The following is a 15,607-nucleotide window of genomic DNA, read 5'->3' on the forward strand; positions in this document are numbered from 1 at the left end:
TTTGGAAAAATCAGAGAACCTATTTTTCTCTCACTGGTTTTCTGTCTGTTCCTTTCCAACATTTTCTTGAGCTGTGTATGAAGATTTTGTTTCAAAATATTGAAAAATATTTAGATGTTTTTGGGGTTGATATAGGTTCATGTCTGACAGCTCATGTTGCATCTTGTTGCTGTTGTCTTATTAGTCCTTCTGTAACCCCTGAAAAACTCCACTGGAACTCATTTGTTCAAAATATGTCACATTTTGATGGTACTGTTCTTTGATAATTGTTATTTTAAAAAACAAAAACAATAAACCTTAAAAACCGTGCAAGCCGATATTGTAACTACTTTCTACAGAACGTAGCCCCCTTTGTCAGTTAATAGTTGCCTGGGTTCAAGCTCGACAAAATCCAGAAACTGGTTTCATTTGTCTTTAATGTTAATCTTTATCTTCCTCCCAGTGACTGTGCCCCACAAATATCCCTCACTGAAGCTTCTTAGGACCTTTTCTTTTGCTTTTTCACCCCAAGGACAATATCTGACATCCATAATTCTGGTTGTCAATTCCATTATGAGAGAGAACAATTATACCCAACACACTCCCTGGAAGGCAGCACAGTTATCATCATTTTGGGGGAGTCTCACTCAGGAAAGGGTGAGCCAGGGCCAGACCTGCGCCACCCTACCCCATTCTAGACTGTCCTAACAGTCACCCAGTCCCTTTAGGCTTGAGCACTATTGGATTCTGTTCTCTCTGCTTCAGAACTTTTAAATCTTAGGTTTTCCAGTGCATTTTATAGCTCAGTTAGTAGTCTTTTAAAATATTATTCTAATACTACCACTACCACCACCTCCCCCACCACACACACACACACACACACACACACACACACATGCGCACTATGTAGTCGATGTTCTGGATGCATCAGTGGGGTCTCCTACATTGCTCCTTTTTTTTTTTTTTTCCTCCTATTTTTTTATAGTGAAATTTTTGACAAAGAAGTTTATTGTTGGAACTCATCCTTTTCAAGTATAAGATCCTATCCTATTATGTAGTATCTTTATTACTGATTCTTAAAAATAGTAGAGAATCTGTTTAGAGCCAGATCTAGTTACTTGCAGTCCTGAGATTAACAAAGATATTTGACTTTTGGTATTATAAAACTGTCATGGAAAAGGAATGAGAGTGAAAGAAGAAAATGATTGTTACCTTGGGTGTGAAATAGTTTTTCAAATAAATGCATGAGATTTACAGACTGGGAGCCTAAGTGGTTTCAGCTTTGGTTATATGTCATCAACTTGAATTTAAAGAATAACATGGGAAAGCAAAGTGCTACGTCACAAAACTATGCTGTCAAGTCATGTTGTCAGTGCTGAGTTTAAGAGTAAGTGAATTCTGGCATTCAAACCAGTTTTCATCCATGGTTTGAAAGTGGAATGGATGAAGATGCTTATTTAGGCTGTTTATTTCAAGCCCCACCAAAAAATAACTTTTTGGTACTATATAGTGATGAAACATGTTGCTTTACCAACATTTTTCTTTTGGAGATTTCTTCTCCCAGCATTGTCCAGTAGAACTTTCCACAGTGGTGGAAATGTTCTGTGTCTGTGCTGTTCAGTACGGTAGCTGTTAGCTGTATGTGAACACATATTAAACCCCTGAAATGAGGTTAGTGTGATGGAGGAACTGAACTTTCATTTCATTTCATTTCGTTTTATTTTTTTTAATTTATTTTTAAATTTTATTTTATTTTAAATAGCCACGTGTTACTAGAGGTTGCCTTATTGGACAGTGTGGCTATAGATGTTCAGTGTTCATTGTAATATTTATCATTCTCTGGATTTCAGTCAATTAGGTTTTTATATATTTGATTTCAAATGTACATGACCGTATGGTTTTTTAAAAACCCAATAGTCAAAGCAACTTTATATGGTATACTTGATATGCTATGCTGATTAAATCCAGGGTTTTTTGTTTTTGTTTTTTTTTTTTAAGTGCTGTAGATCAAATCATAAAAATCATAATTGCAGGTGTGGGAAACAGTATGGATTATATTCACATCTGCTGCAGTGGTAGCTGTTGATCAGCAAATGAGGCTGGAGGCCATACACGACCGCCTTTCAGAGGCCTGCGGCTGGGCCTCTGCAGTGGATTCCCCCAGGTTTGCCCTGTTGAAAACCTTTCATAGGGCTTTTTTCTCCTGTTTGAGTTAAAAGGTGCTATAGAAGAATAGTCAACATTATTATCCTAATGAACTCAGAGATTCTCATTTCACACAGTAAAAATAAGAAGATTGACATGCATCGTGAGCATTGCTCAAATATGTCAGCAAAGTCAAAGAAAGTTAAAAATGATGACCTGTAAGCTGCTTCAAACAGGTGTGCTCCATAGCACAATGAATGGCATTTTTAAAGCATTTATTAATATTCATTTGAAAACTTTTAATATGCGGGAGGAGGAACTCGCTCTTAAATTGCCTGTTCTTTTTGCCAAATTGGTCCTTTATATACTGTAGCTTTTTCAATATAACCTTTATTTTTAAAGCATGAATATGGAATATCAGATAGTTTAATTAAAAATATTTTAATTGACAAGAATACCAATATATTCACTCTCCTCACAACCGGTAGGTAACCAGTCTCCTTGGGAATCTTGAAGGAATCATCCCCTTCCCCTGCTCCTAAAGTATGTTTTAGTTTCTTTGAGGAAGAAGATTCAAAAACCTTTTTTACTTACCCACATCAAGCCCTATAAGTCAAGAAGCTTTCATTACAAGCTGTGATACGTAGAGATAAAATAAAGCATATTACTAAGCTGTCTACCTTTTCCAGAGGGAGGATCCTTTTCAAGCCTGAAGTGAAACCCTGGTGCACTTCTGGAATTTGTAAGGTGTGACTTGATATTCATGTGTGGATGCATGCTGAGAGGAAGCTTTGCATTTCTAAAATGCATTAGAGTGGGGGAAACTAATTATTGGGCTTTATGCATTAAAGACTTAACTCATTTTCTTCGGATTGCCACCATAAACGTTTGTTTTTAACAAGATGAGTTTCGGCATTTTCTCCTTTTCACCTTACTTTGCTCTGGCAAAAAAAAATACTGGAGTAACCGAAAACTTGAAAATTTACACATCTCTTTTGCCTTCTACATTAGTACTGTCTTGTTAGGTCAGGTTGAAAAACTCTTCTGTTGAGGTCATTGTTTCAAAGAAAAGTATGTTATCAACTGGCTGCAGATGTCTATCCCTCAGGTGGGTTTTATAAGAAAATTCAAGAAACATACAGTGACCAGAGTGTACAAGTGCTATTTCACAAGAGTGGTAGTGCTTCCTTAGCTAGTGATTGCTAACTGGGTCTGGGGTTATGAAGTCTGAATTTTTTAAAGAAAAGGCAGAAATCCAGATGATTTTTTTTTTAATGTGGAATCACCCAATTTTAAAAACTGGTTCAGATATTTTTAAAGCACTGTATAAGCCCAAACAGAACATCTGTGCAGCAGGACCATGGGCTGCTGTTTTAATACTTCTGCTCCAGGAGATGGTATTCATAGCCTTTATTTTTATTTTCTTGTTGAAATTATTGCAATTATTATACTGTCATAGCCCAAAACTAACCTTGACATTTCATAATATATAACCAATTTCTTGTTCTTTAGACACATCAGTTACATTTGACAGTGATCCATCCTTTACCCTCTAGAGTGTTGCTGGGCGCATTGAGATATACTGCATTTGGAAGTTTGGGAGCAGCCTCACCCCTGGGACCACAGTGACCTACTGCTATGGTCCTAGACTAAATTAGAAAAATGATCAAGGCTGGTACTAAATGTGATCCCATTCTGATGCAATCCCCATACTTGCGTTGGGGTGAAAGAAATAGTACATGAAAACTTTTCAATTAATAACATGCTCTTTGGAGATAAGATAATCAGGCAGAACTCAGGAAGAATATTGGGAAAGGCTAGCAGCTGGTGAGATAAGTCAACATCCCAAAGTTGGTAGAAGTATATTAACCTTCAAGTAGAAAGAGAGATGGCATCTCTTAAACAAACAACAAAAAGCAAAACAACAATGGCAAAACAAAACATTATCTTGAGATTTAAGGCAAAAAGATAGCCACCATCCTGTATTGAAACATAGCAATGGCTAGTATATATAGTAGGGACTTAATAAATATTTGTCGAATTGAATTTTTTTCTTTCATGGAATAATAACTGCCACTTATTAAATGGCTAGCACTTTACTACGCCCTTGATTTATTTTTCTAATTCTATAACAACCATACAGAGCAAATCCTTTCTCCAGTTTCCACATGAGGAAGCTAAGACTCAGGGGTGATAAGTAACTTGCCTCAGGACGGGCAACCTGAAAGCAAAGGTAATTCCAAAGTTGCACTGATTAGAGAAGAGGGGAGTTGTAATAACTTGCTAGGCTTATTGAGCAACCTGCCACCATTCCTTCATGTTTTCCAGGAAAGGGCTGAAAACATAGTAGCATTAAAGTTGAGCTAATGGGAAGGAACATTTTAGCATTCAGACCTGCATGTCTGACTTTAACATAAATACAGAATTGATCTTGCATTGTTTGTTGACTGCATGTTTATACATTTTTCTCGTTGCATGTTCATAAAAGTCGATATCATGACCAAGAGTTGTTTTTGTAGGCCAAAGCATTTAATAAGGCCATCATTCACATCAAAAAATAGTCCTCAGACTTGAAACTAGTTAAAAAAAAAAATAGTCCTCAGCGATTACTTTGTAATGGAAAGAATTTTTTAACCGGTATCCTTTATCATTGTAGATTAAAAAAAAAAAAAAACTATGTAGATGTACATTTTTCTCTCATTGATTCCTTCTTATTCACTCAATAAATATCTACTCAGTATCATCAATGCTCTGAATATTGGGCTAAGTACTAGAATACATGAAAAAGGAAATTTCATGGCGGCTGCCTTCACAGGGCTTCCAGTGCAATACAAGAGCAGAATTGAGCAGACAGAGTACTATATAGTGGGATAACTGATAAGGCAGGGGAAGGACAAGATGCTGGGACCATGTGTCACACTTTAGCTGCCCCAGTTGAAGGTGCTCTAAAAAATTAGTCCAGTCTCCCAGGCCCATTTGTTTCCCCACTGATCTTTGGGACTCAATGAATTGATACATAAAGAGCACTTTGAAAATTACCTGGCACTTAGTAAGTATTCAGTTAATGTTAGCTACATATTAGCTATGATGTAACCTAATCTTTTCAAAGGATCGTAGTGAAAAATTTCTATATAACTGTTTTGAATTCTTTTCTATGTCCTGAAGTTTAAAACATATAATTGACTTTTTACATAGAAATAGCTGTTTTTGTGCTTATTAAAATAGTGTCAGTTAGCTGATGAAAATTTACACATAATTACTTTCATCATACTTAAGGAATAATTATCCCTGCTAATGGGAGTTACTATCTTCATTATCATCCTAATTTAAAGCATTTATTAAAAATTTGGCTTTGCCGTATAACTAAGCTAATCCCTCTTCAAAGTAATTTTATGGACCTGCCCTTGGAGTATTTATAATCTAAGACAATAGTAATGCTGGTACAAATTGAGAGTCAGCATTAAAGCTATTATTCCTTCTCAGGTTACCCGCTCCTAATAATGCTCTTATTTATACGTTTTGTTGTAAATGTTCTAATGGTTATGTAGCATGCCTCTTCTAGCAGATTCAGAGGCCTCCTAACAAAATGATATATCTAGAAACCAGATGATGATTGTATTTGTTTCTAATTGTGCCCCTAGAATGGTTGCTTAGTACTTCAATGATTTTTTAAAATTTATTTTGAAGTAATTTCAGATTTACAGAAAGGTTACTGGAGCAGTACAGAAAACTCATATTCCCTTTACCCAGATTCCCCAAATATTGGCATTTTCCTGCATTTGTTCCTTCACCTACTCTTCTATATTTGTACACCTGTTATCATTCGTCTTTTTCTGAACCTTGAGAGCAAGCTGTACCTGATGTCCTGTCATCACTAAATACTCAAGTACATGTTTCAGACACTTCTACATCACCTGCATACAGCCCTCCAATCAGCTAACATTGATGCAGTAGTACCATCTCATCGGGCCCCATTCAGATTTCACAGTTATGTCCAAACAATGTCTCTCTCTCCTTTTTTTTTTTTTAATCCTTTTTGGAATGGCAACTATTTTACAAAGTATCTTCTATGCTCCAGGTATTATGCTAAGCACTGGGATACTGGGGAAGAGGAGAAACATGGTCGCCATGGTATTCCTGCCATGTATGTGTTTGTTACATTTAGTTGTCAGGTCTCTCTTCAGGCCCATCTGGAAGAGCTTCTTAGCCTTGCTCTGTCTCATGCCCTTGACAGTTTTAAAAGTACAGACCTTGGTGTCTGTAGAGTGACCCTCAACCCAGATCCATCCATTGTTCCCGCATAACCAATTCAGGCCATGCATTCTTGGCAAGAATACTACAGAAATAGTGTCACGCTCTTCTCAGGACAACACATGAGGTCACAGTGCCTTAACTACCCATCTTACCCCTGGTGATGCTGGCCCCAGTCACCTGCTCCTGTTGGAGTCTTCCAACTTTGACTCCTGCCTGATTCAACCACTTCTATGGTGGATACCAAATGACAATTGTCTGTTTCTTTCATTTATTTTACATGTACTGGTTAGTGTGCTACAGTAAGAAATAGCTTTCCCTTTTTCACATTTGTTTATTGATTTATTTATATCAATTTGGACTCATTAATTTTTATATAATAGAGTAGGTCGTGGTCTGTTTTTAATTTGATGGTAAAATTGTCTGTGGTTTCACTGGTGTGACCCCTTCCTCTTTGTACTTTTGACTTGGCGCTATCATTTGTTAAGCGTTTCCTTACTCTCTGACGAAAAAGATTTCCAGACTCAACTTGTACCTCTCCAGCCCCAAGCCCTGGAATCAGCCATTTTGCCAAGGAGCCTGTTTCCTTTTAGGGGAAGACGATATTTAGGAACCAAGATCTGGGTAGTTTAGATGTTCTTTGTTAGTACAATATTATTGCTACTTGTCCTCACAGTAGAGAAAGGATATACATATATCTATACAAATACATACTTATTCATATTATATATGCACATATACTCATATGCATTACATCTAAAAGTATATAGCTGGGTATGTGCATGTAATCATGAGTTCATACTGATTCCTCCCATTGCAAACTAATACCTCATTGTTCTTTCTAGCATTCTCCCTTCTATGTTTGTAATACCTTCTCCAACAGTAAGAAGTTCATTTTAAAAAATATATTGGTTTATTTGCTCATTTTACTTATTTACGTAACAAATTTGCCAACCACACTAGCCATTGCTTCCACTCATCACCACTATGTCTCTCCCTCACCTCCCCATGCTCAATTACCAGGCCTCTGGTTCATGCCTGTGTTTAGCCCCCCAGCCTTTCCTCATCTCTCTATGTTTTTGGCCTCCAGGTCCACTGGCCCATCTCCACAGGACTCTCCAACACCCCTCACCACCTCGTGCTTTCAGCCCCCATGCTGATCCTCTACAAGGGGAAGGGAAAGAGGCCCTTAGGTGAATCTTAATACCTACCCAAAGACAAATAGGAGATGGTGGGAATGGTCACTTCTCTAGAAAACCAGAGACTTGCTTTGTATTCCTTCTTTGTTTTTTTATTTTATATCCTTGTCTTTATGAGTTTGTTTTCTTTATTAAAATCATATTTTATATCTTAATTTCTGCATAGCAGAGATAGAAAAGAGAAGCTTTTTAAGGGTCTTGACAATAAGTTAAAGGCAGAGAGTAAAACGAGGCTAAAACAAAAAGGCAGTGAAGGTTATTAGCAAAGCAGGGCCAGGGAAGAAGATCCACACTAACTTTAGGGAATCTATTAGGGCTCGTTTCAAGTTCTTATGTTGGATTGTCTTTGGCCAATCAATTCACAACTAAAAATCAGTTCATGGGCATATTAAAGATGCCTCTGGACAGCAGTGACCTATAATTTATGATACTTTATTCAGTCCTTTTCAGTGAGCCTATTTCACTCAGTCTCTCTGGTGTCCCAAATCCTATACAGTGATCCCTCTTCAGAGGTGGACCACAGTTTGGGAGAACTAATGGCTTTCCTGATTCTATAAAATGGTCACATTTACTTTATATGTTCTCCAGGCTCTTCTTGCTTATGGGTTCCTTTGAAGCTTTTTGATTTTGCAAGAGAGAAGTGTTCCCATAACAGCAGTTCTGTGTGTATATGTTTAAGACCTGAAGGCCAAGAAGGCCAATCAGAACTGTTCAGGGTTTCAGGGCACAGACCTGGGTTCCAACTTCTGTAAGCCTCACTTTCCTCATCTGTAAAATGGGGATTCAGTGAGATAATGTAAGTTAAAAAGTCCTTGTCATATAGTAAGAGTTTGGTCACTGTTATATTTATTTTTACTGCTGTTGTCACCATGATTGTTAAACAAGAGATTATTTAAAAAATAATTGGAAGTGGGGGAAAAGATTTGAATAGACATTTCTCAAAAGAAACTATATAGATGAGTAATAAGCACATGAAAAAAATGCTCAACATCACTAATCATTAGAGAAGTGCATGTCAGAACCACAATGAGATGTCACTTTATACTCATTTGGATGGCTCCTTTTAAAACAAATAGCAAATGTTGGTGAAGATATGGATTGGAACCCTTATGCACTATTGGTGGGAATGTAAAAAGGTGCAGCCACTGTGGAATGGTTTGATAGTTCCTCAAAAAGTTAAACAGAGAGTTATTATATGATCCAAAACTTCTACTCCTTAGGTATATATCCAAAGGAATTGAAAGCAAGGACTTGAACAAATATTTCTACACCTATGTTCAAGGCAGCATTATTCACGTTAGCCAAAAGGTGGAAACAACTCACATGTGTATCAGCAGTTGAATTAGTAAACAAAATGTGGTATTTATATACAATGTAAGTTTACTCAGCCTTAAAAAGGAAAGAAATTCTGATACGACATGGATGAACCTTAAAAGCGTTATGCTAAATGAATAAGCCAGACACAAAAATGCATATTGTATGATTCCACTTAAATGAGGTACCTAGAATAAGCGAGGTCTTAAACACAGAAATTACAACAGTGGTTCAGGGGCCAGTGGGAGAGAGGAATAGGGAGTTCTTATTTAATGAGTACAGAGTTTCAGTTTAGTATAATGAAGAGTTCTGGAAATAGATAGTGGTGATGGTTGCACACCATGGTGAATGTACTTAATGCCACCCAATTATACACTTCAAAATGGTTAAAATGGTAAATTGTATGTTATGTATATTTTACCACAAACAAAAGATTACTGAGACGTTAAGGTGATATAACATGAAAAACTTGAATATATGTGTTGTTAGAAGAGTACTTTATCTTTCCATAGTGTCCACTAGTTATAAATGTATTGGCATCCCCTCTCATACCCCAGCAACACAACACAGCGCCACACACACACACACACACTGCCGAAGGAATGATATTTGTAGGAGAAGCAAAAGTTTGGGGGTATCAGATGAATCTAGAAGAGGGGTTGTCCTGTGGGCCAAATCTAGCCTGCAGTTTGTAATAGTTTTTGCATTTTTAAAGGGTATAAAAAACAACAACGAAGGATATGTGGCAAAGGCCACCAATGGCACAAAGTCTAGAATATTTGCTCTTTAGCCCTTTACATGAAAAGTTTGCCAACACCTGGTCTGAAACATTGCTATGGACTGAATTGTGCCCCCCTTAAATTCACATGTAGAAGCCCTAGGCCCCAGAATTGTGGTATTTGGAAATGGGGCCTTTGGGGGGTGATTAGGTTTAGACAAGGCCATGAGGGTGGGGTCCTCATGATGAGATTAGTGCCCTTATATAAGAGGCGAGATCCCAGAGATGTTGGTTCCCCCCTACCCAAGTGAGAACACAGTGACAAGGCAGCCAGCTGCAAGTCGGGAAGAGGGTTTTCCCCAGGAACAAAATGCACTGGCTCCCCGATCTCAGACTTCTATCCTCTGGAACTGTGAGAAAATGCATTTCTGTTGTTTAAGCCACCTACTCTATGGTATTTTATTATAGCAACCAGAACAGGCTAAGTTGAACAGTTTTGCCAAGCACAGACTCTAGTCCTCAACTCTTAGATTTTTTACAAAAACCTCTTTGCTTCACAAGTGAAAGAGGTAGTAAGACGAGGAAAGAACATCCACCTTAAAGCATGGTCAGGTTTTTTTTTTGAAATAACGAGAGTGGTAACAAGCAGGTTCCAAACTGCTAAGAAGAATAGAGTTTCTACAATAGTGGTTTTCCTATGTGGCACCATCTGTTTTTCTTTGACTGTAATAAAAATGACAGCTTTTCATGGACCGAGACTCCTCCCTGAGCCTTTTAAAGTCAAACATATGATGTGATTTGTGTATAAAGGTTTTTCTCTTGCACTCATTTGTTTTCCCAGCTTGAATTTCTGTGTAAACTCCCTTGGCTAAATTACACAAGCCACCCACACCCAGCACCTCCTTCCTCACTGGAGACCAGAGGGTGGAAACCTGCAGCCTGAGGTCTGCAGCCTGGAGGGTCTAATGCGAAGCTTAGTGTATTTAGGCAGAGGAAAATTTCATGCCGAGCAGGGCTGCCCTGCACCCACTCCCCCATTTGTGCCATGATTGTGATGATGCAACTTCGAAACATGGCTTTCAAGACATTTTGGCAATCTAGCGTAAACCTGCCCTTTTGTCTCCCTCTACCTTCGTAAACCTTGGTAGGTCCCCTTTGTCTCCCTTTTCCCTCTTTGCCCTAGATGCTTCCTTTTCCTTTAAATGGTAATAGTATTCATTTAAAATATACAACCTATTATTTTTAAAAAAACAATTTAATGAGGGTATATTCTAGGTTTGCCTTTTCTGGGCATTTCATATACTTGAAGGTCATACAAAGGGTAGTCATTTGGCTTCTTTCACTCAGCATAATGTTTTTGACGCTCATCTGTGTTGTGGCATTTATCAGTATTTCTTTCCTTTGTGTTGATTCCATTGTGTGGGTGTGTATCACATTTTGTTTTAGCCATTCACCAGTTGCTGGACATTTGAGTTGGTTTACTTTTTGGCTATTGTAATACTGCTATGAATATTTGAGTGTGAATCTGAGTGGACAAATTAAACCTCCTATATTTGAAAATTAATAAAATATATTTCTGACACTTCTCTCAGTAAGACATACAAATGACTAACAAACATATGAAAAGATGTTTCAGATTACTAGCTATTTGGGATGTGCAAATCAAAACCACAATGAGATACCATCTCACACCTGTTAGAATAGCTATAAGCAACAGGACAAGTAACAAATGTTGGAGAAGATGCAGAAAAAAAGGAACCCTCATACACTGCTGGTGGGACTGCAAATTGGTACAGCCACTATGGAAAACAGTATACAGAAAACTGAGAGTGGATCTACCATACGATCCAGCAATCCCTCTACTGGGTATTTACCCCAAAGACTTGAAAACATACATCCGAGAAGATATTTGCACACCAGTGTTCATAGCAGCATTATTCATGGTGCCCAGGACATGGAAGCAACTGAAGTGTTGTGTGATAGATGATTGAATAGCGGCTGTGGTACATACACACGTACAATGGAATATTACTCAGCCGCAGGAAGAGATGAAATACTGCTATTTGTGAAAACATGGATGGACCTTGAGATAATCATGCTAAAGCGTAATAAGCCAGACAGAAAATGTCGAAAACCATATGATATCACTTATATGTGGGATATAAACCTAAAAGCAGCAAACAAACAGGACAAACAAACAGAGAGACTCATGGACATGGACAGTAGACTAGTGGTTACCAGAGGGTAGCGGGGAGGGAGAAGGGGGAAAGTAGATGGGGTAAAAGGGATCAAACATGTGGTGGCAGAAAGAAATCTAACTTTGGGTGGTGAACACACAATGCAATATATATATATATATATGCCTTACTGCTGAATTGTACACCTCAAACTTACTGGATTTCGTTAACCAGTGTCATTCATAAATAATTGATTGATAGATAGATAAAATTTAAAAGGGAAGTGACTTTTATGGCAATGACCTCTAATCACAGTGCCAAAAAAAATATTATATGTTTCTAGTTCTTAATTCAGGAACTTGACTTTTTTAAACTCTAGTCCTTGGCCCATTAAAAAATCCCTGCAAAGCTAAACGGGCTTTATTTTTACCTCAGTGAGGCTATCAGTTGATTTTCTTTATCTGAGTCACTGGCCTTTGAAAGAAAGAAGGCTTCCTACTTGTTAGAAAAATGTCCCCAGCTCCACCTTTCAAAAAAGTAAAAGAAAAAACATCAAGGCATTTAAATTAGAGGCAGTGATTCCACACATTCCTTGTGTCCAGATCCGTGTTGAGGGCTAAGGAAGCCAATTAAGATAAGACCCAGACAGACCCCTGAGACCTGAACCATCCGCAGAGGTGGGTGAGCCAGGGAACTATTCCCATTCTACACACTCAGCAGTCAGTAATGAAAAGAGGTCTTTTAAGTCATTCTCTCCTCTCCTGCCTTCTTTGATAAAGGGAAATTTTTTATAAGAAGTACTATTAAAAGTGTGTACCCATTTTTCTTGCCAACTAAAAAAATTCTAGCTGATACAAGAAAGTTAGTATTAGCCAGAGTTTGATGCTTTTTCTATATAGGCTGTTTGTACACCCCTTTCAAAAAAAAAAAAAAAAAGCAGTTGGAAGCCTCTGGGCTACCATCCAGGACTTTCTTCTGAGCAGTCTTGGTTTGGACATAGTCAGAGCCCAGAAGTAGCCTTATGAGGTGGCTTGTTTTATTAGTCAACTGATTCATTACATAGTTTTTCTTATTTCAAACCAGGCATTTTACTCCCTGTTAATATTTCCATTAGTCTCTCTTGTCCATCTGCCTCATGTACATGATATCCTTTTCCATATTTGAAGTAGTAACCCTCTTTCCTTTTCCAAAGTAAGCTCTGCTACTTCAGGGTTTCTTGTAACTGGGCTCTAATCTATTTAGAATAATCAAGAGAAGACACTTAGCTAAATACAGGTTGGTTGGTTGGTTGGTTGGTTGGTTGCAACAGCCACCTGTACCCTATTGGCTCATATGAAGCTTATGGTTCACCAAAAACTCCATATTTCATAGATTCATAAGTTGGGTCTTTGGCATCCTGTACTGGAGTCATTTTGCTGTTGCTGAATCATATTACTTCACATTTAGCTTTGTTAAATTTGATCTCACTGGGTTTTTAAATTTTTTCGTTGTGGTAAAATATGCATGGCATAAAATTTACATTTTAGCAGTTTATAAGTGTATGGTGCAGTTACGTTAAGTACATTCCCATTGTTTCGCAGTCATCACCACCATCTATCACCAGAACTTTTTTCATATCCTCAGACTGAAACTTCATACCCTTTAAAATGATTATTCTCTATTTCCTCCCACCCCCAGCCCTTGGCAGTCTTCTGTCTCTACTTTCTGTCTCTCTGAATTTGACTAACTCTCAAGTGAGTACCACAGGAGTGGAATCATGCAGTATTTGTCCTTTTGTGAATGGCTTTTTAGCATATCGGGTTCAAGGTTTACCCATGTTATAACGTGTTAGAATTACCTTTTTAAGGATGAAGAATATTCTGTTGTGTATATATATATATATATCATATTTAGTTTATTTCAACTGTTGATAGACGTGTTATTTCCAACTTTTAGCTATCGTGAATAATGCTGAATGTGGGTGTATCAATAATGTGTTTGAGTCTCATTGATCTTAATGATTTTAACTCAATATTCCTTCCCTATTTTGTGTTATTGGGTAATTATCCACCAATCAGATAATTTCAAATTTTGATTTGCTCAAGTCCCATATTAATAACAGTGTTAACACTTCCTATTGATCTGAAGATAGCATTTGTACGAATAGGTAATTTCCCCTATCCTCAGCCTTTTAAAAATTATGACAGTGTCTTTACAGCCTGGGTCTAGGAGCAGACTGCTTTCACATTTAGGCTGGGTCTGAGTTTATTATAGTTCTTTTGATTCAAGTCTAATCAGGTAACCTCTAGGCTGAATCAGAGTGGGAAGTTTGGGGTTTTTGTTTGTTGCCTGTCTACTTGAAGGCCACTAAGACTACACATAAATTGATATCAGGTATCAAAAAGCAGGGAACTGAATCTTGGAATGACCTGATTAGGATTGAATTTGTTTGCTGCACAAATATTTTTTGAGCTTCTACTTGTGAAAAGTACAAAGTGCTTTTGGAAATCAAAAGATGAATAAAACACACTCCCTGCTTTCAAGACGATTACAGTGTAAAATATTAGAACTTCCTAGTATAATCCAAAGGTCTTTAAGCAAAAGGGTTCAGCCCATCACTATAAAAACATCTCCTTAAGATAAAGAAGATTACAAAGTACATCAAAAAGCAAAATGTGTGCTGAAATTATATTTTAATATAGATGGGTTTTAAGCAAGGATTTGGGGACAGACTGAAAAATAAAACAAGAAAGCTTTAGAGATGTTATCTTTTACTTTATCTAATATGAGAGTACCAGGAAAACAAAAAGTACGCTTGCTCTTGACAGTATAAAATTCTTATTATTTTTAGAGAATAGTAACTTTGCATTTTTGAAATTCTTGTCAGAGCAATTTAGTTAATAGGTATGTAAATGACTACTTATTTCATGGTGTAGGTGGACCACTCCATGTTACACTTTCTGAGGAAGGATGTAAGTACTAAAAACTATTAACATTGCAAATACAAAGAAGCAAAAGTTAAGGTTTGAATGCCATATACCTTTGTTGTATTAGATGTTAGGAGTAAGACAGAGAAGATCCATCTTATAATTGGAATTTGTTTGGTTTACTCAACAGAATTTCTTATTTACATCCAACTGTCTAACTGCCCTTTTTGGATGCAAGAAAACTTAAATGAATTGAGGGGCAAAGTAGTTTCTTATTGCTTTTCAGGCAACAAAGAACATGATAAACCTAGCTGGAATGGGTGAGGGGTGCTAAAAGTTAGAAACCCACAGTAGTAGATTTTCATATAAGATTTACAGTCTTAAGGCATTTAGTGAGAACATCCCTAAAAAACACCGAAGGGGTTCTATTAAGAGTTATTGTTTTTTCAGCATGAAAACAACTTCTGAGGAGGCTCGGAACTCCAAAGCTCTTCTGGCTTTAGCTACCTCATTTGATCAGTATGGAAAGCTTCTGTAATCCTTGAGTTAAACCAGACTTAGTCTGGGGGAAGAAGTCACCAGTGGGAGAGAATAAATGGACTCTGCCTCTTAGATGGTGTCCAGATCTGTCCTCACTTGAATTCATCCTGCTCAGTGGATTAGCCTCTTCTTTGATTGTGACATTTCTCTTCCTTGAAATTTCCTCAGGTTCCACGTTGTCTTGCAAAGCAAATTGAAATTCCTGTTAATGCATCCCAAGCCTTTCACCAGTTTGTCCTTCTACCCTTCTTATCTCACCACTCTTGGCTCCCACCAGCATCAGTTCACATTCTCCACAACAGGCTAGCCAGACAAATTCACTCATCGTGTTTCTTTCTGCTGGCTACAGCTCATGATTCCCAGTCCCTGCCTCTCTCA

General features: G+C 37.5%; 1 protein-coding gene across 1 annotated transcript in view; it reads left to right on the top strand.

The window, feature by feature from the left end:
- HACD2 (3-hydroxyacyl-CoA dehydratase 2) overlaps positions 1-15,607 on the top strand; it is an 81,057-nt gene that overhangs the window by 54,626 nt on the left and 10,824 nt on the right. The window lies entirely within an intron of this gene.

Source organism: Rousettus aegyptiacus, unplaced genomic scaffold (genome assembly GCF_014176215.1).
Source record: "Rousettus aegyptiacus isolate mRouAeg1 unplaced genomic scaffold, mRouAeg1.p scaffold_m13_p_4, whole genome shotgun sequence".
Lineage (NCBI taxonomy): Eukaryota > Metazoa > Chordata > Mammalia > Chiroptera > Pteropodidae > Rousettus > Rousettus aegyptiacus.